This window comes from Peromyscus maniculatus, chromosome 5 (genome assembly GCF_049852395.1).
Source record: "Peromyscus maniculatus bairdii isolate BWxNUB_F1_BW_parent chromosome 5, HU_Pman_BW_mat_3.1, whole genome shotgun sequence".
Taxonomy (NCBI): domain Eukaryota; kingdom Metazoa; phylum Chordata; class Mammalia; order Rodentia; family Cricetidae; genus Peromyscus; species Peromyscus maniculatus.
This window is the reverse complement of record NC_134856.1, coordinates 57565121-57586711: the sequence shown is the minus strand read 5'-3', so window position 1 is coordinate 57586711 and position 21591 is coordinate 57565121. Positions and strand designations below refer to the sequence as shown.

The following is a 21591-nucleotide window of genomic DNA, read 5'->3' as shown; positions in this document are numbered from 1 at the left end:
CCGTCGTCTACGGCCATACCACCCTGAACGCGCCCGATCTCGTCTGATCTCGGAAGCTAAGCAGGGTCGGGCCTGGTTAGTACTTGGATGGGAGACCGCCTGGGAATACCGGGTGCTGTAGGCTTTTTTTGCCTTTGCCCCTTTTGGCCTTTGAAAGGCAGGCCCTTTGCGGCCGCGGGCCCCCATGGGGCGGGCCCCGGGACCCCTCCGCCTCCCCCTCCCCCTCCCCTTCGCCCGCAAGGCTGCCAATTCGCCCGGCCATCGCAGCCCTCAGGCACGCTGCCAACCCACCGGGGGAAACACCCGAGTGGGGATCCCAGGACCCCAGAAGAAGCTAAGATTCACATGAGAGAGGCAGGTCTCGCCTGACAGGCAGCCCAGGCTAGCCTTGCCCTCCAACAACCGGGGCTCCATCGCACCTGGCTGCCTGCCTGGCTCCACAGGCGGGGGTCTGGGAGGAGGACACTCCGGGTCCCGGCACGGGGATGGGGTGGGGGGACAGATCCGCCCACCACCTCCACACAGCCCACCGCTTGGAAGCAGTCCCAGAGGAACCAGGCTCCCACCCGAGCCCTCCACCACGCCCACCTCCCCCACTAGGAGCCCCCACGGGATAGGGTGGTGGTGCCCAGGGGCGTGCCTACGGGCCTGCCTGCCTGCCTTCCTGCCTCCCTGAGTGTGTTAACTTTGGGTGCGTGCATAGGTGAGTAGGCCCGTGTGTGTGTGTGTGTGTGTGTGTGTGTGTGTGTGTGTGTGTGTGTGTTCAGGTCGGCCGCATTGTCATCCTGTGTGCCTGTGTAGCCTCATTCCTGCATCATTGAATGTTTTGTGTGTTGGGGGGGGTATCTCACGCACGTGTATGTGTGTGTGTGTGTGTGTGTGTGTGTGTGTTCCTGCGGGCGCACACGCACGCGGGCCTCTGTGCCTGCAGGCACCCTGGCTCGTGCGTGGGTGTCTGTGTGTGTGCGCGTGCGTGCTTGCGTGCGTGCGTGCGTGTGCGGGGGCACACATGCCGAGTGTGTTTCCGTGTGGGCGAGCGTGTGTGTGGAGGTCTACGTGTGTGCGTGCATGAGTGTGAGTCCACGTGAAGCGGTGCCCTAGGGGGCTGCGACGTGTCCGTGGGTGTGGCTGCGCGTGTCGCCGGTGGGATGGGATGCCAGAGAGCCACAGTTGGTTGCTTCCCGAGCCCGACCCGAGGGGCCAAGGCCTGGGCGCAGGCCAGTAGAGGAGTCAGTCAGTAGTGCGGTGGCCGAGCAGAGCACCCGGGTCCAAGATGGGCCCGACCTGGAACCTAGTGGTCCCAGGGCAAGAGGAAGTCACAGGTCAGGCGCTGTCCCACTGAGGCGCCGGCGGTGCGGGAATTCTCGGGAATTCTCTGTCTGTCGCGGAAGCAGGTCCCCCAGAGCGGAGGGGTCCGTGCTGGGGTTTGAGAGGCCATCAGACCCCCGGCACACAGTCCGGTCCAGCCGCGCGACCTTCGTCGCGCCCGCTCAGACCCTTGGCTCTTCCTTGATGGAGGCAGCTTTGGATGGGTGCGTGGCCGGGTGGCCGGGTGGCCAGGTGGCAGGAAGAGAATTCTGGCCCCGTGACCCGCCTCTACCCCCAACGTCCACGGAGCTGAGCGACAAAGAGCCCCGTGTTCCAACCTGCCCTGGACATCCTTGCCCGTTTATGTGTGTGTGGCGAGGCTCGGGCTCCGTGTCTGGGTGTGGATGTGTGCACGAGTGTGCGCATGTTTGTGCCTCTGGTTTTGTACGCTCTGGCTTGGCTGTGCGGCCGTCCCTCCTTGCTAGAGCACGGGTGCTCGCTCCATCCAGTGAAGACAGACAGACAGACAGACAGACAGACAGACTTTGTGGCTGCAGGGCCCTGCCCGAGCTGTCTCATCCATTGGCAAGGGAAGATGTAACCGAGGAGTTGGGGCCTAGACACACGCTTCCTTCCTCGTCCGGGACTCTCCAGAGGACAGTCCTCTCCACAGGCAAGGTGGGAGGAGGCCCGCTGGCCGGGTGGGACCGAGGATAGATAGCCCAAGAGACGCCTGGCCCGGACGGGACCCGCCTCTGCCCCCACCGTGCACGCGCAGAGCGCCAAGACCCAAGTTCCAAGTTCGCTGAAACCCATGGGCGCAGGATCATCTTGCGCGCCTTCCAGCGAGACATTCTCCCTTCTCCCGGGCGGGCTGAGCGGGGCGGCTCATCATCATCGCCGCCGCGGCCCCCGCCGCCGCCGCCGCCGCCGCCGCCTCCGCCCCCGCCGCCCCCGCCGCTTCCCGGGGAGGGAGGCTTCTGCCACGGAGGAATGGATGGACGGGTTCTCCGTGGGGGTGGGGCGGGGGTGGGGGCAGAACCTGGAGCCCACGAGCTGGCATTCCAAGTTCCAGAGAGGGAACCAAGGTCCATCCAGGAGGTAGGGAAGGGTGTGTGAATGGGCGTGCATGTGTGTGTGTGTGCGCGTGTGTGTTTGTGCATGCGTGTGTGTGTGTGTGTGTGTGTGTGTTTGTGTGTGTGTCTGTCTGTCTGTGTCTGTCTGTGTCTCCTGGGGAGAGGAGGAAGAGGAGTAGGAAGGAGCAACGGGGGAGGAGGAGGAGGAGGAGAAGCCGACAGTTCCCCAAGGTGAGAGATGACAGTCGGTGCGAGCACCTCATCCGTCCAGGCACCACCTCGGGGCAGCACCGTCAGGAGGGTGAGCACCCTGTCTGGACGGGTGGATGACCCACCCGAAGGATCCGGCCGCCTTGCCTGCGCCTCCCTGGGCACCTCCCCTCCCCGGGAAGCCAGGAAAGAAAGTGGCAGAGCGCAGCCCGGGCAGGGCCACGAACCCCTCCTGCCACCCTCACCCCCACTCCCCACCCCCCCACCTCCACCTCCCCACCAGGACCCCCAAAGGCACAGAAATGGCCTGCAGGTCAGAGGAGGGCTCCAACCTGCCTGCCCCAAAGACCAGGGGCTGGCTACCTGGCAACGGGTGGGGCGAGTCGCGGAGCCAAGGCAGCCCCTGCCCTGGAAGGAAGAAGGTCCTGAGGCTTCAGCGCCCGCAGCCGTGGAAAGCCGAGCGGGGGAGCGGGAGGTGCGGGCGCGTGCACACCGGACCCGCCCGAGGCCCAGGGAGAGGGAGGAGCAGGCTTGCGGGCGAGCCAAGGTGCCAGGGGCCCGCCGGGTGTGCCCGGTGGGAGAGTGCCGCCGGCCGATGAAGCAGGACCGGGAGAGGAGAAGGTCCCGGGGAAACGCTGGCCACTGCCGGCCCTGGGCCCCCGCTGCGGGCCACGGACCACGGGCCACGGACGCGGGCAGAGGGCTGAGGAGGGCCTCGCTGGCGTGCCGTCGCGTTCAGGGTGGGGCGCGAGCCGGGCTCCGGGGCGGCGGGTGGGTGGGTGAGCTGCTGAGGGCAGCGGCGGAGGTGAGGCTCTTGAGGCTCCGCGGACCGGGCGCCGTCGTCTACGGCCATACCACCCTGAACGCGCCCGATCTCGTCTGATCTCGGAAGCTAAGCAGGGTCGGGCCTGGTTAGTACTTGGATGGGAGACCGCCTGGGAATACCGGGTGCTGTAGGCTTTTTTTGCCTTTGCCCCTTTTGGCCTTTGAAAGGCAGGCCCTTTGCGGCCGCGGGCCCCCATGGGGCGGGCCCCGGGACCCCTCCGCCTCCCCCTCCCCCTCCCCTTCGCCCGCAAGGCTGCCAATTCGCCCGGCCATCGCAGCCCTCAGGCACGCTGCCAACCCACCGGGGGAAACACCCGAGTGGGGATCCCAGGACCCCAGAAGAAGCTAAGATTCACATGAGAGAGGCAGGTCTCGCCTGACAGGCAGCCCAGGCTAGCCTTGCCCTCCAACAACCGGGGCTCCATCGCACCTGGCTGCCTGCCTGGCTCCACAGGCGGGGGTCTGGGAGGAGGACACTCCGGGTCCCGGCACGGGGATGGGGTGGGGGGACAGATCCGCCCACCACCTCCACACAGCCCACCGCTTGGAAGCAGTCCCAGAGGAACCAGGCTCCCACCCGAGCCCTCCACCACGCCCACCTCCCCCACTAGGAGCCCCCACGGGATAGGGTGGTGGTGCCCAGGGGCGTGCCTACGGGCCTGCCTGCCTGCCTTCCTGCCTCCCTGAGTGTGTTAACTTTGGGTGCGTGCATAGGTGAGTAGGCCCGTGTGTGTGTGTGTGTGTGTGTGTGTGTGTGTGTGTGTGTGTGTGTTCAGGTCGGCCGCATTGTCATCCTGTGTGCCTGTGTAGCCTCATTCCTGCATCATTGAATGTTTTGTGTGTTGGGGGGGGGTATCTCACGCACGTGTATGTGTGTGTGTGTGTGTGTGTGTGTTCCTGCGGGCGCACACGCACGCGGGCCTCTGTGCCTGCAGGCACCCTGGCTCGTGCGTGGGTGTCTGTGTGTGTGCGCGTGCGTGCTTGCGTGCGTGCGTGCGTGTGCGGGGGCACACATGCCGAGTGTGTTTCCGTGTGGGCGAGCGTGTGTGTGGAGGTCTACGTGTGTGCGTGCATGAGTGTGAGTCCACGTGAAGCGGTGCCCTAGGGGGCTGCGACGTGTCCGTGGGTGTGGCTGCGCGTGTCACCGGTGGGATGGGATGCCAGAGAGCCACAGTTGGTTGCTTCCCGAGCCCGACCCGAGGGGCCAAGGCCTGGGCGCAGGCCAGTAGAGGAGTCAGTCAGTAGTGCGGTGGCCGAGCAGAGCACCCGGGTCCAAGATGGGCCCGACCTGGAACCTAGTGGTCCCAGGGCAAGAGGAAGTCACAGGTCAGGCGCTGTCCCACTGAGGCGCCGGCGGTGCGGGAATTCTCGGGAATTCTCTGTCTGTCGCGGAAGCAGGTCCCCCAGAGCGGAGGGGTCCGTGCTGGGGTTTGAGAGGCCATCAGACCCCCGGCACACAGTCCGGTCCAGCCGCGCGACCTTCGTCGCGCCCGCTCAGACCCTTGGCTCTTCCTTGATGGAGGCAGCTTTGGATGGGTGCGTGGCCGGGTGGCCGGGTGGCCGGGTGGCAGGAAGAGAATTCTGGCCCCGTGACCCGCCTCTACCCCCAACGTCCACGGAGCTGAGCGACAAAGAGCCCCGTGTTCCAACCTGCCCTGGACATCCTTGCCCGTTTATGTGTGTGTGGCGAGGCTCGGGCTCCGTGTCTGGGTGTGGATGTGTGCACGAGTGTGCGCATGTTTGTGCCTCTGGTTTTGTACGCTCTGGCTTGGCTGTGCGGCCGTCCCTCCTTGCTAGAGCACGGGTGCTCGCTCCATCCAGTGAAGACAGACAGACAGACAGACAGACTTTGTGGCTGCAGGGCCCTGCCCGAGCTGTCTCATCCATTGGCAAGGGAAGATGTAACCGAGGAGTTGGGGCCTAGACACACGCTTCCTTCCTCGTCCGGGACTCTCCAGAGGACAGTCCTCTCCACAGGCAAGGTGGGAGGAGGCCCGCTGGCCGGGTGGGACCGAGGATAGATAGCCCAAGAGACGCCTGGCCCGGACGGGACCCGCCTCTGCCCCCACCGTGCACGCGCAGAGCGCCAAGACCCAAGTTCCAAGTTCGCTGAAACCCATGGGCGCAGGATCATCTTGCGCGCCTTCCAGCGAGACATTCTCCCTTCTCCCGGGCGGGCTGAGCGGGGCGGCTCATCATCGCCGCCGCGGCCCCCGCCGCCGCCGCCGCCGCCGCCCCCGCCGCCCCCGCCGCCCCCGCCGCTTCCCGGGGAGGGAGGCTTCTGCCACGGAGGAATGGATGGACGGGTTCTCCGTGGGGGTGGGGCGGGGGTGGGGGCAGAACCTGGAGCCCACGAGCTGGCATTCCAAGTTCCAGAGAGGGAACCAAGGTCCATCCAGGAGGTAGGGAAGGGTGTGTGAATGGGCGTGCATGTGTGTGTGTGTGCGCGTGTGTGTTTGTGCATGCGTGTGTGTGTGTGTGTGTGTTTGTGTGTGTGTGTGTCTGTCTGTGTCTGTCTGTGTCTCCTGGGGAGAGGAGGAAGAGGAGTAGGAAGGAGCAACGGGGGAGGAGGAGGAGGAGGAGAAGCCGACAGTTCCCCAAGGTGAGAGATGACAGTCGGTGCGAGCACCTCATCCGTCCAGGCACCACCTCGGGGCAGCACCGTCAGGAGGGTGAGCACCCTGTCTGGACGGGTGGATGACCCACCCGAAGGATCCGGCCGCCTTGCCTGCGCCTCCCTGGGCACCTCCCCTCCCCGGGAAGCCAGGAAAGAAAGTGGCAGAGCGCAGCCCGGGCAGGGCCACGAACCCCTCCTGCCACCCTCACCCCCACTCCCCACCCCCCCACCTCCACCTCCCCACCAGGACCCCCAAAGGCACAGAAATGGCCTGCAGGTCAGAGGAGGGCTCCAACCTGCCTGCCCCAAAGACCAGGGGCTGGCTACCTGGCAACGGGTGGGGCGAGTCGCGGAGCCAAGGCAGCCCCTGCCCTGGAAGGAAGAAGGTCCTGAGGCTTCAGCGCCCGCAGCCGTGGAAAGCCGAGCGGGGGAGCGGGAGGTGCGGGCGCGTGCACACCGGACCGGCCCGAGGCCCAGGGAGAGGGAGGAGCAGGCTTGCGGGCGAGCCAAGGTGCCAGGGGCCCGCCGGGTGTGCCCGGTGGGAGAGTGCCGCCGGCCGATGAAGCAGGACCGGGAGAGGAGAAGGTCCCGGGGAAACGCTGGCCACTGCCGGCCCTGGGCCCCCGCTGCGGGCCACGGACCACGGGCCACGGACGCGGGCAGAGGGCTGAGGAGGGCCTCGCTGGCGTGCCGTCGCGTTCAGGGTGGGGCGCGAGCCGGGCTCCGGGGCGGCGGGTGGGTGGGTGAGCTGCTGAGGGCAGCGGCGGAGGTGAGGCTCTTGAGGCTCCGCGGACCGGGCGCCGTCGTCTACGGCCATACCACCCTGAACGCGCCCGATCTCGTCTGATCTCGGAAGCTAAGCAGGGTCGGGCCTGGTTAGTACTTGGATGGGAGACCGCCTGGGAATACCGGGTGCTGTAGGCTTTTTTTGCCTTTGCCCCTTTTGGCCTTTGAAAGGCAGGCCCTTTGCGGCCGCGGGCCCCCATGGGGCGGGCCCCGGGACCCCTCCGCCTCCCCCTCCCCCTCCCCTTCGCCCGCAAGGCTGCCAATTCGCCCGGCCATCGCAGCCCTCAGGCACGCTGCCAACCCACCGGGGGAAACACCCGAGTGGGGATCCCAGGACCCCAGAAGAAGCTAAGATTCACATGAGAGAGGCAGGTCTCGCCTGACAGGCAGCCCAGGCTAGCCTTGCCCTCCAACAACCGGGGCTCCATCGCACCTGGCTGCCTGCCTGGCTCCACAGGCGGGGGTCTGGGAGGAGGACACTCCGGGTCCCGGCACGGGGATGGGGTGGGGGGACAGATCCGCCCACCACCTCCACACAGCCCACCGCTTGGAAGCAGTCCCAGAGGAACCAGGCTCCCACCCGAGCCCTCCACCACGCCCACCTCCCCCACTAGGAGCCCCCACGGGATAGGGTGGTGGTGCCCAGGGGCGTGCCTACGGGCCTGCCTGCCTGCCTTCCTGCCTCCCTGAGTGTGTTAACTTTGGGTGCGTGCATAGGTGAGTAGGCCCGTGTGTGTGTGTGTGTGTGTGTGTGTGTGTGTGTGTGTGTGTGTGTGTTCAGGTCGGCCGCATTGTCATCCTGTGTGCCTGTGTAGCCTCATTCCTGCATCATTGAATGTTTTGTGTGTTGGGGGGGGTATCTCACGCACGTGTATGTGTGTGTGTGTGTGTGTGTGTGTGTGTGTTCCTGCGGGCGCACACGCACGCGGGCCTCTGTGCCTGCAGGCACCCTGGCTCGTGCGTGGGTGTCTGTGTGTGTGCGCGTGCGTGCTTGCGTGCGTGCGTGCATGTGCGGGGGCACACATGCCGAGTGTGTTTCCGTGTGGGCGAGCGTGTGTGTGGAGGTCTACGTGTGTGCGTGCATGAGTGTGAGTCCACGTGAAGCGGTGCCCTAGGGGGCTGCGACGTGTCCGTGGGTGTGGCTGCGCGTGTCGCCGGTGGGATGGGATGCCAGAGAGCCACAGTTGGTTGCTTCCCGAGCCCGACCCGAGGGGCCAAGGCCTGGGCGCAGGCCAGTAGAGGAGTCAGTCAGTAGTGCGGTGGCCGAGCAGAGCACCCGGGTCCAAGATGGGCCCGACCTGGAACCTAGTGGTCCCAGGGCAAGAGGAAGTCACAGGTCAGGCGCTGTCCCACTGAGGCGCCGGCGGTGCGGGAATTCTCGGGAATTCTCTGTCTGTCGCGGAAGCAGGTCCCCCAGAGCGGAGGGGTCCGTGCTGGGGTTTGAGAGGCCATCAGACCCCCGGCACACAGTCCGGTCCAGCCGCGCGACCTTCGTCGCGCCCGCTCAGACCCTTGGCTCTTCCTTGATGGAGGCAGCTTTGGATGGGTGCGTGGCCGGGTGGCCGGGTGGCCAGGTGGCAGGAAGAGAATTCTGGCCCCGTGACCCGCCTCTACCCCCAACGTCCACGGAGCTGAGCGACAAAGAGCCCCGTGTTCCAACCTGCCCTGGACATCCTTGCCCGTTTATGTGTGTGTGGCGAGGCTCGGGCTCCGTGTCTGGGTGTGGATGTGTGCACGAGTGTGCGCATGTTTGTGCCTCTGGTTTTGTACGCTCTGGCTTGGCTGTGCGGCCGTCCCTCCTTGCTAGAGCACGGGTGCTCGCTCCATCCAGTGAAGACAGACAGACAGACAGACAGACAGACAGACTTTGTGGCTGCAGGGCCCTGCCCGAGCTGTCTCATCCATTGGCAAGGGAAGATGTAACCGAGGAGTTGGGGCCTAGACACACGCTTCCTTCCTCGTCCGGGACTCTCCAGAGGACAGTCCTCTCCACAGGCAAGGTGGGAGGAGGCCCGCTGGCCGGGTGGGACCGAGGATAGATAGCCCAAGAGACGCCTGGCCCGGACGGGACCCGCCTCTGCCCCCACCGTGCACGCGCAGAGCGCCAAGACCCAAGTTCCAAGTTCGCTGAAACCCATGGGCGCAGGATCATCTTGCGCGCCTTCCAGCGAGACATTCTCCCTTCTCCCGGGCGGGCTGAGCGGGGCGGCTCATCATCGCCGCCGCGGCCCCCGCCGCCGCCGCCGCCGCCGCCCCCGCCGCCCCCGCCGCCCCCGCCGCTTCCCGGGGAGGGAGGCTTCTGCCACGGAGGAATGGATGGACGGGTTCTCCGTGGGGGTGGGGCGGGGGTGGGGGCAGAACCTGGAGCCCACGAGCTGGCATTCCAAGTTCCAGAGAGGGAACCAAGGTCCATCCAGGAGGTAGGGAAGGGTGTGTGAATGGGCGTGCATGTGTGTGTGTGTGCGCGTGTGTGTTTGTGCATGCGTGTGTGTGTGTGTGTGTGTGTGTGTTTGTGTGTGTGTCTGTCTGTCTGTGTCTGTCTGTGTCTCCTGGGGAGAGGAGGAAGAGGAGTAGGAAGGAGCAACGGGGGAGGAGGAGGAGGAGGAGAAGCCGACAGTTCCCCAAGGTGAGAGATGACAGTCGGTGCGAGCACCCCATCCGTCCAGGCACCACCTCGGGGCAGCACCGTCAGGAGGGTGAGCACCCTGTCTGGACGGGTGGATGACCCACCCGAAGGATCCGGCCGCCTTGCCTGCGCCTCCCTGGGCACCTCCCCTCCCCGGGAAGCCAGGAAAGAAAGTGGCAGAGCGCAGCCCGGGCAGGGCCACGAACCCCTCCTGCCACCCTCACCCCCACTCCCCACCCCCCCACCTCCACCTCCCCACCAGGACCCCCAAAGGCACAGAAATGGCCTGCAGGTCAGAGGAGGGCTCCAACCTGCCTGCCCCAAAGACCAGGGGCTGGCTACCTGGCAACGGGTGGGGCGAGTCGCGGAGCCAAGGCAGCCCCTGCCCTGGAAGGAAGAAGGTCCTGAGGCTTCAGCGCCCGCAGCCGTGGAAAGCCGAGCGGGGGAGCGGGAGGTGCGGGCGCGTGCACACCGGACCGGCCCGAGGCCCAGGGAGAGGGAGGAGCAGGCTTGCGGGCGAGCCAAGGTGCCAGGGGCCCGCCGGGTGTGCCCGGTGGGAGAGTGCCGCCGGCCGATGAAGCAGGACCGGGAGAGGAGAAGGTCCCGGGGAAACGCTGGCCACTGCCGGCCCTGGGCCCCCGCTGCGGGCCACGGACCACGGGCCACGGACGCGGGCAGAGGGCTGAGGAGGGCCTCGCTGGCGTGCCGTCGCGTTCAGGGTGGGGCGCGAGCCGGGCTCCGGGGCGGCGGGTGGGTGGGTGAGCTGCTGAGGGCAGCGGCGGAGGTGAGGCTCTTGAGGCTCCGCGGACCGGGCGCCGTCGTCTACGGCCATACCACCCTGAACGCGCCCGATCTCGTCTGATCTCGGAAGCTAAGCAGGGTCGGGCCTGGTTAGTACTTGGATGGGAGACCGCCTGGGAATACCGGGTGCTGTAGGCTTTTTTTGCCTTTGCCCCTTTTGGCCTTTGAAAGGCAGGCCCTTTGCGGCCGCGGGCCCCCATGGGGCGGGCCCCGGGACCCCTCCGCCTCCCCCTCCCCCTCCCCTTCGCCCGCAAGGCTGCCAATTCGCCCGGCCATCGCAGCCCTCAGGCACGCTGCCAACCCACCGGGGGAAACACCCGAGTGGGGATCCCAGGACCCCAGAAGAAGCTAAGATTCACATGAGAGAGGCAGGTCTCGCCTGACAGGCAGCCCAGGCTAGCCTTGCCCTCCAACAACCGGGGCTCCATCGCACCTGGCTGCCTGCCTGGCTCCACAGGCGGGGGTCTGGGAGGAGGACACTCCGGGTCCCGGCACGGGGATGGGGTGGGGGGACAGATCCGCCCACCACCTCCACACAGCCCACCGCTTGGAAGCAGTCCCAGAGGAACCAGGCTCCCACCCGAGCCCTCCACCACGCCCACCTCCCCCACTAGGAGCCCCCACGGGATAGGGTGGTGGTGCCCAGGGGCGTGCCTACGGGCCTGCCTGCCTGCCTTCCTGCCTCCCTGAGTGTGTTAACTTTGGGTGCGTGCATAGGTGAGTAGGCCCGTGTGTGTGTGTGTGTGTGTGTGTGTGTGTGTGTGTGTGTGTGTGTTCAGGTCGGCCGCATTGTCATCCTGTGTGCCTGTGTAGCCTCATTCCTGCATCATTGAATGTTTTGTGTGTTGGGGGGGGTATCTCACGCACGTGTATGTGTGTGTGTGTGTGTGTGTGTGTGTGTGTTCCTGCGGGCGCACACGCACGCGGGCCTCTGTGCCTGCAGGCACCCTGGCTCGTGCGTGGGTGTCTGTGTGTGTGCGCGTGCGTGCTTGCGTGCGTGCGTGCGTGTGCGGGGGCACACATGCCGAGTGTGTTTCCGTGTGGGCGAGCGTGTGTGTGGAGGTCTACGTGTGTGCGTGCATGAGTGTGAGTCCACGTGAAGCGGTGCCCTAGGGGGCTGCGACGTGTCCGTGGGTGTGGCTGCGCGTGTCGCCGGTGGGATGGGATGCCAGAGAGCCACAGTTGGTTGCTTCCCGAGCCCGACCCGAGGGGCCAAGGCCTGGGCGCAGGCCAGTAGAGGAGTCAGTCAGTAGTGCGGTGGCCGAGCAGAGCACCCGGGTCCAAGATGGGCCCGACCTGGAACCTAGTGGTCCCAGGGCAAGAGGAAGTCACAGGTCAGGCGCTGTCCCACTGAGGCGCCGGCGGTGCGGGAATTCTCGGGAATTCTCTGTCTGTCGCGGAAGCAGGTCCCCCAGAGCGGAGGGGTCCGTGCTGGGGTTTGAGAGGCCATCAGACCCCCGGCACACAGTCCGGTCCAGCCGCGCGACCTTCGTCGCGCCCCGCTCAGACCCTTGGCTCTTCCTTGATGGAGGCAGCTTTGGATGGGTGCGTGGCCGGGGTGGCCGGGTGGCCAGGTGGCAGGAAGAGAATTCTGGCCCCGTGACCCGCCTCTACCCCAACGTCCACGGAGCTGAGCGACAAAGAGCCCCGTGTTCCAACCTGCCCTGGACATCCTTGCCCGTTTATGTGTGTGTGGCGAGGCTCGGGCTCCGTGTCTGGGTGTGGATGTGTGCACGAGTGTGCGCATGTTTGTGCCTCTGGTTTTGTACGCTCTGGCTTGGCTGTGCGGCCGTCCCTCCTTGCTAGAGCACGGGTGCTCGCTCCATCCAGTGAAGACAGACAGACAGACAGACAGACAGACAGACTTTGTGGCTGCAGGGCCCTGCCCGAGCTGTCTCATCCATTGGCAAGGGAAGATGTAACCGAGGAGTTGGGGCCTAGACACACGCTTCCTTCCTCGTCCGGGACTCTCCAGAGGACAGTCCTCTCCACAGGCAAGGTGGGAGGAGGCCCGCTGGCCGGGTGGGGACCGAGGATAGATAGCCCAAGAGACGCCTGGCCCGGACGGGACCCGCCTCTGCCCCCACCGTGCACGCGCAGAGCGCCAAGACCCAAGTTCCAAGTTCGCTGAAACCCATGGGCGCAGGATCATCTTGCGCGCCCTTCCAGCGAGACATTCTCCCTTCTCCCGGGCGGGCTGAGCGGGGCGGCTCATCATCATCGCCGCCGCGGCCCCCGCCGCCGCCGCCGCCGCCGCCGCCTCCGCACCCGCCGCCCCCGCCGCTTCCCGGGGAGGGAGGCTTCTGCCACGGAGGAATGGATGGACGGGTTCTCCGTGGGGGTGGGGCGGGGGTGGGGGCAGAACCTGGAGCCCACGAGCTGGCATTCCAAGTTCCAGAGAGGGAACCAGGTCCATCCAGGAGGTAGGGAAGGGTGTGTGAATGGGCGTGCATGTGTGTGTGTGTGCGCGTGTGTGTTTGTGCATGCGTGTGTGTGTGTGTGTGTGTGTGTGTGTTTGTGTGTGTGTCTGTCTGTCTGTGTCTGTCTGTGTCTCCTGGGGAGAGGAGGAAGAGGAGTAGGAAGGAGCAACGGGGGAGGAGGAGGAGGAGGAGAAGCCGACAGTTCCCCAAGGTGAGAGATGACAGTCGGTGCGAGCACCTCATCCGTCCAGGCACCACCTCGGGGCAGCACCGTCAGGAGGGTGAGCACCCTGTCTGGACGGGTGGATGACCCACCCGAAGGATCCGGCCGCCTTGCCTGCGCCTCCCTGGGCACCTCCCCTCCCCGGGAAGCCAGGAAAGAAAGTGGCAGAGCGCAGCCCGGGCAGGGCCACGAACCCCTCCTGGCCACCCTCACCCCCACTCCCCACCCCCCCCACCTCCACCTCCCCACCAGGACCCCCAAAGGCACAGAAATGGCCTGCAGGTCAGAGGAGGGCTCCAACCTGCCTGCCCCAAAGACCAGGGCTGGCTACCTGGCAACGGGCGAGTCGCGGAGCCAAGGCAGCCCCTGCCCTGGAAGGAAGAAGGTCCTGAGGCTTCAGCGCCCGCAGCCGTGGAAAGCCGAGCGGGGGAGCGGGAGGTGCGGGCGCGTGCACACCGGACCCGCCCGAGGCCCAGGGAGAGGGAGGAGCAGGCTTGCGGGCGAGCCAAGGTGCCAGGGGCCCGCCGGGTGTGCCCGGTGGGAGAGTGCCGCCGGCCGATGAAGCAGGACCGGGAGAGGAGAAGGTCCCGGGGAAACGCTGGCCACTGCCGGCCCTGGGCCCCCGCTGCGGGCCACGGACCACGGGCCACGGACGCGGGCAGAGGGCTGAGGAGGGCCTCGCTGGCGTGCCGTCGCGTTCAGGGTGGGGCGCGAGCCGGGCTCCGGGGCGGCGGGTGGGTGGGTGAGCTGCTGAGGGCAGCGGCGGAGGTGAGGCTCTTGAGGCTCCGCGGACCGGGCGCCGTCGTCTACGGCCATACCACCCTGAACGCGCCCGATCTCGTCTGATCTCGGAAGCTAAGCAGGGTCGGGCCTGGTTAGTACTTGGATGGGAGACCGCCTGGGAATACCGGGTGCTGTAGGCTTTTTTTGCCTTTGCCCCTTTTGGCCTTTGAAAGGCAGGCCCTTTGCGGCCGCGGGCCCCCATGGGGCGGGCCCCGGGACCCCTCCGCCTCCCCCTCCCCCTCCCCTTCGCCCGCAAGGCTGCCAATTCGCCCGGCCATCGCAGCCCTCAGGCACGCTGCCAACCCACCGGGGGAAACACCCGAGTGGGGATCCCAGGACCCCAGAAGAAGCTAAGATTCACATGAGAGAGGCAGGTCTCGCCTGACAGGCAGCCCAGGCTAGCCTTGCCCTCCAACAACCGGGGCTCCATCGCACCTGGCTGCCTGCCTGGCTCCACAGGCGGGGGTCTGGGAGGAGGACACTCCGGGTCCCGGCACGGGGATGGGGTGGGGGGACAGATCCGCCCACCACCTCCACACAGCCCACCGCTTGGAAGCAGTCCCAGAGGAACCAGGCTCCCACCCGAGCCCTCCACCACGCCCACCTCCCCCACTAGGAGCCCCCACGGGATAGGGTGGTGGTGCCCAGGGGCGTGCCTACGGGCCTGCCTGCCTGCCTTCCTGCCTCCCTGAGTGTGTTAACTTTGGGTGCGTGCATAGGTGAGTAGGCCCGTGTGTGTGTGTGTGTGTGTGTGTGTGTGTGTGTGTGTGTGTGTTCAGGTCGGCCGCATTGTCATCCTGTGTGCCTGTGTAGCCTCATTCCTGCATCATTGAATGTTTTGTGTGTTGGGGGGGGGTATCTCACGCACGTGTATGTGTGTGTGTGTGTGTGTGTGTGTTCCTGCGGGCGCACACGCACGCGGGCCTCTGTGCCTGCAGGCACCCTGGCTCGTGCGTGGGTGTCTGTGTGTGTGCGCGTGCGTGCTTGCGTGCGTGCGTGCGTGTGCGGGGGCACACATGCCGAGTGTGTTTCCGTGTGGGCGAGCGTGTGTGTGGAGGTCTACGTGTGTGCGTGCATGAGTGTGAGTCCACGTGAAGCGGTGCCCTAGGGGGCTGCGACGTGTCCGTGGGTGTGGCTGCGCGTGTCACCGGTGGGATGGGATGCCAGAGAGCCACAGTTGGTTGCTTCCCGAGCCCGACCCGAGGGGCCAAGGCCTGGGCGCAGGCCAGTAGAGGAGTCAGTCAGTAGTGCGGTGGCCGAGCAGAGCACCCGGGTCCAAGATGGGCCCGACCTGGAACCTAGTGGTCCCAGGGCAAGAGGAAGTCACAGGTCAGGCGCTGTCCCACTGAGGCGCCGGCGGTGCGGGAATTCTCGGGAATTCTCTGTCTGTCGCGGAAGCAGGTCCCCCAGAGCGGAGGGGTCCGTGCTGGGGTTTGAGAGGCCATCAGACCCCCGGCACACAGTCCGGTCCAGCCGCGCGACCTTCGTCGCGCCCGCTCAGACCCTTGGCTCTTCCTTGATGGAGGCAGCTTTGGATGGGTGCGTGGCCGGGTGGCCGGGTGGCCGGGTGGCAGGAAGAGAATTCTGGCCCCGTGACCCGCCTCTACCCCCAACGTCCACGGAGCTGAGCGACAAAGAGCCCCGTGTTCCAACCTGCCCTGGACATCCTTGCCCGTTTATGTGTGTGTGGCGAGGCTCGGGCTCCGTGTCTGGGTGTGGATGTGTGCACGAGTGTGCGCATGTTTGTGCCTCTGGTTTTGTACGCTCTGGCTTGGCTGTGCGGCCGTCCCTCCTTGCTAGAGCACGGGTGCTCGCTCCATCCAGTGAAGACAGACAGACAGACAGACAGACTTTGTGGCTGCAGGGCCCTGCCCGAGCTGTCTCATCCATTGGCAAGGGAAGATGTAACCGAGGAGTTGGGGCCTAGACACACGCTTCCTTCCTCGTCCGGGACTCTCCAGAGGACAGTCCTCTCCACAGGCAAGGTGGGAGGAGGCCCGCTGGCCGGGTGGGACCGAGGATAGATAGCCCAAGAGACGCCTGGCCCGGACGGGACCCGCCTCTGCCCCCACCGTGCACGCGCAGAGCGCCAAGACCCAAGTTCCAAGTTCGCTGAAACCCATGGGCGCAGGATCATCTTGCGCGCCTTCCAGCGAGACATTCTCCCTTCTCCCGGGCGGGCTGAGCGGGGCGGCTCATCATCGCCGCCGCGGCCCCCGCCGCCGCCGCCGCCGCCGCCGCCGCCGCCCCCGCCGCCCCCGCCGCTTCCCGGGGAGGGAGGCTTCTGCCACGGAGGAATGGATGGACGGGTTCTCCGTGGGGGTGGGGCGGGGGTGGGGGCAGAACCTGGAGCCCACGAGCTGGCATTCCAAGTTCCAGAGAGGGAACCAAGGTCCATCCAGGAGGTAGGGAAGGGTGTGTGAATGGGCGTGCATGTGTGTGTGTGTGCGCGTGTGTGTTTGTGCATGCGTGTGTGTGTGTGTGTGTGTTTGTGTGTGTGTGTGTCTGTCTGTGTCTGTCTGTGTCTCCTGGGGAGAGGAGGAAGAGGAGTAGGAAGGAGCAACGGGGGAGGAGGAGGAGGAGGAGAAGCCGACAGTTCCCCAAGGTGAGAGATGACAGTCGGTGCGAGCACCTCATCCGTCCAGGCACCACCTCGGGGCAGCACCGTCAGGAGGGTGAGCACCCTGTCTGGACGGGTGGATGACCCACCCGAAGGATCCGGCCGCCTTGCCTGCGCCTCCCTGGGCACCTCCCCTCCCCGGGAAGCCAGGAAAGAAAGTGGCAGAGCGCAGCCCGGGCAGGGCCACGAACCCCTCCTGCCACCCTCACCCCCACTCCCCACCCCCCCACCTCCACCTCCCCACCAGGACCCCCAAAGGCACAGAAATGGCCTGCAGGTCAGAGGAGGGCTCCAACCTGCCTGCCCCAAAGACCAGGGGCTGGCTACCTGGCAACGGGTGGGGCGAGTCGCGGAGCCAAGGCAGCCCCTGCCCTGGAAGGAAGAAGGTCCTGAGGCTTCAGCGCCCGCAGCCGTGGAAAGCCGAGCGGGGGAGCGGGAGGTGCGGGCGCGTGCACACCGGACCGGCCCGAGGCCCAGGGAGAGGGAGGAGCAGGCTTGCGGGCGAGCCAAGGTGCCAGGGGCCCGCCGGGTGTGCCCGGTGGGAGAGTGCCGCCGGCCGATGAAGCAGGACCGGGAGAGGAGAAGGTCCCGGGGAAACGCTGGCCACTGCCGGCCCTGGGCCCCCGCTGCGGGCCACGGACCACGGGCCACGGACGCGGGCAGAGGGCTGAGGAGGGCCTCGCTGGCGTGCCGTCGCGTTCAGGGTGGGGCGCGAGCCGGGCTCCGGGGCGGCGGGTGGGTGGGTGAGCTGCTGAGGGCAGCGGCGGAGGTGAGGCTCTTGAGGCTCCGCGGACCGGGCGCCGTCGTCTACGGCCATACCACCCTGAACGCGCCCGATCTCGTCTGATCTCGGAAGCTAAGCAGGGTCGGGCCTGGTTAGTACTTGGATGGGAGACCGCCTGGGAATACCGGGTGCTGTAGGCTTTTTTTGCCTTTGCCCCTTTTGGCCTTTGAAAGGCAGGCCCTTTGCGGCCGCGGGCCCCCATGGGGCGGGCCCCGGGACCCCTCCGCCTCCCCCTCCCCCTCCCCTTCGCCCGCAAGGCTGCCAATTCGCCCGGCCATCGCAGCCCTCAGGCACGCTGCCAACCCACCGGGGGAAACACCCGAGTGGGGATCCCAGGACCCCAGAAGAAGCTAAGATTCACATGAGAGAGGCAGGTCTCGCCTGACAGGCAGCCCAGGCTAGCCTTGCCCTCCAACAACCGGGGCTCCATCGCACCTGGCTGCCTGCCTGGCTCCACAGGCGGGGGTCTGGGAGGAGGACACTCCGGGTCCCGGCACGGGGATGGGGTGGGGGGACAGATCCGCCCACCACCTCCACACAGCCCACCGCTTGGAAGCAGTCCCAGAGGAACCAGGCTCCCACCCGAGCCCTCCACCACGCCCACCTCCCCCACTAGGAGCCCCCACGGGATAGGGTGGTGGTGCCCAGGGGCGTGCCTACGGGCCTGCCTGCCTGCCTTCCTGCCTCCCTGAGTGTGTTAACTTTGGGTGCGTGCATAGGTGAGTAGGCCCGTGTGTGTGTGTGTGTGTGTGTGTGTGTGTGTGTGTGTGTGTGTGTGTTCAGGTCGGCCGCATTGTCATCCTGTGTGCCTGTGTAGCCTCATTCCTGCATCATTGAATGTTTTGTGTGTTGGGGGGGGTATCTCACGCACGTGTATGTGTGTGTGTGTGTGTGTGTGTGTGTGTGTTCCTGCGGGCGCACACGCACGCGGGCCTCTGTGCCTGCAGGCACCCTGGCTCGTGCGTGGGTGTCTGTGTGTGTGCGCGTGCGTGCTTGCGTGCGTGCGTGCATGTGCGGGGGCACACATGCCGAGTGTGTTTCCGTGTGGGCGAGCGTGTGTGTGGAGGTCTACGTGTGTGCGTGCATGAGTGTGAGTCCACGTGAAGCGGTGCCCTAGGGGGCTGCGACGTGTCCGTGGGTGTGGCTGCGCGTGTCGCCGGTGGGATGGGATGCCAGAGAGCCACAGTTGGTTGCTTCCCGAGCCCGACCCGAGGGGCCAAGGCCTGGGCGCAGGCCAGTAGAGGAGTCAGTCAGTAGTGCGGTGGCCGAGCAGAGCACCCGGGTCCAAGATGGGCCCGACCTGGAACCTAGTGGTCCCAGGGCAAGAGGAAGTCACAGGTCAGGCGCTGTCCCACTGAGGCGCCGGCGGTGCGGGAATTCTCGGGAATTCTCTGTCTGTCGCGGAAGCAGGTCCCCCAGAGCGGAGGGGTCCGTGCTGGGGTTTGAGAGGCCATCAGACCCCCGGCACACAGTCCGGTCCAGCCGCGCGACCTTCGTCGCGCCCGCTCAGACCCTTGGCTCTTCCTTGATGGAGGCAGCTTTGGATGGGTGCGTGGCCGGGTGGCCGGGTGGCCAGGTGGCAGGAAGAGAATTCTGGCCCCGTGACCCGCCTCTACCCCCAACGTCCACGGAGCTGAGCGACAAAGAGCCCCGTGTTCCAACCTGCCCTGGACATCCTTGCCCGTTTATGTGTGTGTGGCGAGGCTCGGGCTCCGTGTCTGGGTGTGGATGTGTGCACGAGTGTGCGCATGTTTGTGCCTCTGGTTTTGTACGCTCTGGCTTGGCTGTGCGGCCGTCCCTCCTTGCTAGAGCACGGGTGCTCGCTCCATCCAGTGAAGACAGACAGACAGACAGACAGACAGACAGACTTTGTGGCTGCAGGGCCCTGCCCGAGCTGTCTCATCCATTGGCAAGGGAAGATGTAACCGAGGAGTTGGGGCCTAGACACACGCTTCCTTCCTCGTCCGGGACTCTCCAGAGGACAGTCCTCTCCACAGGCAAGGTGGGAGGAGGCCCGCTGGCCGGGTGGGACCGAGGATAGATAGCCCAAGAGACGCCTGGCCCGGACGGGACCCGCCTCTGCCCCCACCGTGCACGCGCAGAGCGCCAAGACCCAAGTTCCAAGTTCGCTGAAACCCATGGGCGCAGGATCATCTTGCGCGCCTTCCAGCGAGACATTCTCCCTTCTCCCGGGCGGGCTGAGCGGGGCGGCTCATCATCGCCGCCGCGGCCCCCGCCGCCGCCGCCGCCGCCGCCCCCGCCGCCCCCGCCGCCCCCGCCGCTTCCCGGGGAGGGAGGCTTCTGCCACGGAGGAATGGATGGACGGGTTCTCCGTGGGGGTGGGGCGGGGGTGGGGGCAGAACCTGGAGCCCACGAGCTGGCATTCCAAGTTCCAGAGAGGGAACCAAGGTCCATCCAGGAGGTAGGGAAGGGTGTGTGAATGGGCGTGCATGTGTGTGTGTGTGCGCGTGTGTGTTTGTGCATGCGTGTGTGTGTGTGTGTGTGTGTGTGTTTGTGTGTGTGTCTGTCTGTCTGTGTCTGTCTGTGTCTCCTGGGGAGAGGAGGAAGAGGAGTAGGAAGGAGCAACGGGGGAGGAGGAGGAGGAGGAGAAGCCGACAGTTCCCCAAGGTGAGAGATGACAGTCGGTGCGAGCACCCCATCCGTCCAGGCACCACCTCGGGGCAGCACCGTCAGGAGGGTGAGCACCCTGTCTGGACGGGTGGATGACCCACCCGAAGGATCCGGCCGCCTTGCCTGCGCCTCCCTGGGCACCTCCCCTCCCCGGGAAGCCAGGAAAGAAAGTGGCAGAGCGCAGCCCGGGCAGGGCCACGAACCCCTCCTGCCACCCTCACCCCCACTCCCCACCCCCCCACCTCCACCTCCCCACCAGGACCCCCAAAGGCACAGAAATGGCCTGCAGGTCAGAGGAGGGCTCCAACCTGCCTGCCCCAAAGACCAGGGGCTGGCTACCTGGCAACGGGTGGGGCGAGTCGCGGAGCCAAGGCAGCCCCTGCCCTGGAAGGAAGAAGGTCCTGAGGCTTCAGCGCCCGCAGCCGTGGAAAGCCGAGCGGGGGAGCGGGAGGTGCGGGCGCGTGCACACCGGACCCGCCCGAGGCCCAGGGAGAGGGAGGAGCAGGCTTGCGGGCGAGCCAAGGTGCCAGGGGCCCGCCGGGTGTGCCCGGTGGGAGAGTGCCGCCGGCCGATGAAGCAGGACCGGGAGAGGAGAAGGTCCCGGGGAAACGCTGGCCACTGCCGGCCCTGGGCCCCCGCTGCGGGCCACGGACCACGGGCCACGGACGCGGGCAGAGGGCTGAGGAGGGCCTCGCTGGCGTGCCGTCGCGTTCAGGGTGGGGCGCGAGCCGGGCTCCGGGGCGGCGGGTGGGTGGGTGAGCTGCTGAGGGCAGCGGCGGAGGTGAGGCTCTTGAGGCTCCGCGGACCGGGCGCCGTCGTCTACGGCCATACCACCCTGAACGCGCCCGATCTCGTCTGATCTCGGAAGCTAAGCAGGGTCGGGCCTGGTTAGTACTTGGATGGGAGACCGCCTGGGAATACCGGGTGCTGTAGGCTTTTTTTGCCTTTGCCCCTTTTGGCCTTTGAAAGGCAGGCCCTTTGCGGCCGCGGGCCCCCATGGGGCGGGCCCCGGGACCCCTCCGCCTCCCCCTCCCCCTCCCCTTCGCCCGCAAGGCTGCCAATTCGCCCGGCCATCGCAGCCCTCAGGCACGCTGCCAACCCACCGGGGGAAACACCCGAGTGGGGATCCCAGGACCCCAGAAGAAGCTAAGATTCACATGAGAGAGGCAGGTCTCGCCTGACAGGCAGCCCAGGCTAGCCTTGCCCTCCAACAACCGGGGCTCCATCGCACCTGGCTGCCTGCCTGGCTCCACAGGCGGGGGTCTGGGAGGAGGACACTCCGGGTCCCGGCACGGGGATGGGGTGGGGGGACAGATCCGCCCACCACCTCCACACAGCCCACCGCTTGGAAGCAGTCCCAGAGGAACCAGGCTCCCACCCGAGCCCTCCACCACGCCCACCTCCCCCACTAGGAGCCCCCACGGGATAGGGTGGTGGTGCCCAGGGGCGTGCCTACGGGCCTGCCTGCCTGCCTTCCTGCCTCCCTGAGTGTGTTAACTTTGGGTGCGTGCATAGGTGAGTAGGCCCGTGTGTGTGTGTGTGTGTGTGTGTGTGTGTGTGTGTGTGTGTGTTCAGGTCGGCCGCATTGTCATCCTGTGTGCCTGTGTAGCCTCATTCCTGCATCATTGAATGTTTTGTGTGTTGGGGGGGGTATCTCACGCACGTGTATGTGTGTGTGTGTGTGTGTGTGTGTGTGTGTTCCTGCGGGCGCACACGCACGCGGGCCTCTGTGCCTGCAGGCACCCTGGCTCGTGCGTGGGTGTCTGTGTGTGTGCGCGTGCGTGCTTGCGTGCGTGCGTGCGTGTGCGGGGGCACACATGCCGAGTGTGTTTCCGTGTGGGCGAGCGTGTGTGTGGAGGTCTACGTGTGTGCGTGCATGAG

At 66.7% G+C, this 21591-nt stretch overlaps 7 non-coding genes across 7 annotated transcripts; all 7 read left to right on the top strand.

The window, feature by feature from the left end:
- Nucleotides 1–5: 5 nt before the first annotated feature.
- LOC143273583 (5S ribosomal RNA) lies at nucleotides 6–124 on the top strand. Its single transcript, XR_013051765.1, has one exon. It is a non-coding gene; the product is annotated as a 5S ribosomal RNA (ribosomal RNA).
- Nucleotides 125–3435: 3311 nt separating this feature from the next.
- LOC143273582 (5S ribosomal RNA) lies at nucleotides 3436–3554 on the top strand. Its single transcript, XR_013051764.1, has one exon. It is a non-coding gene; the product is annotated as a 5S ribosomal RNA (ribosomal RNA).
- A 3287-nt stretch (nucleotides 3555–6841) lies between these two features.
- Nucleotides 6842–6960, top strand: LOC143273581 (5S ribosomal RNA). Its single transcript, XR_013051763.1, has one exon. It is a non-coding gene; the product is annotated as a 5S ribosomal RNA (ribosomal RNA).
- Nucleotides 6961–10268: 3308 nt separating this feature from the next.
- LOC143273580 (5S ribosomal RNA) lies at nucleotides 10269–10387 on the top strand. Its single transcript, XR_013051762.1, has one exon. It is a non-coding gene; the product is annotated as a 5S ribosomal RNA (ribosomal RNA).
- Nucleotides 10388–13696: 3309 nt separating this feature from the next.
- On the top strand, nucleotides 13697–13815 carry LOC143273578 (5S ribosomal RNA). Its single transcript, XR_013051760.1, has one exon. It is a non-coding gene; the product is annotated as a 5S ribosomal RNA (ribosomal RNA).
- Nucleotides 13816–17100: 3285 nt separating this feature from the next.
- On the top strand, nucleotides 17101–17219 carry LOC143273577 (5S ribosomal RNA). The gene has a single exon (XR_013051759.1). It is a non-coding gene; the product is annotated as a 5S ribosomal RNA (ribosomal RNA).
- Nucleotides 17220–20527: 3308 nt separating this feature from the next.
- On the top strand, nucleotides 20528–20646 carry LOC143273576 (5S ribosomal RNA). The gene has a single exon (XR_013051758.1). It is a non-coding gene; the product is annotated as a 5S ribosomal RNA (ribosomal RNA).
- Nucleotides 20647–21591: the final 945 nt, after the last annotated feature.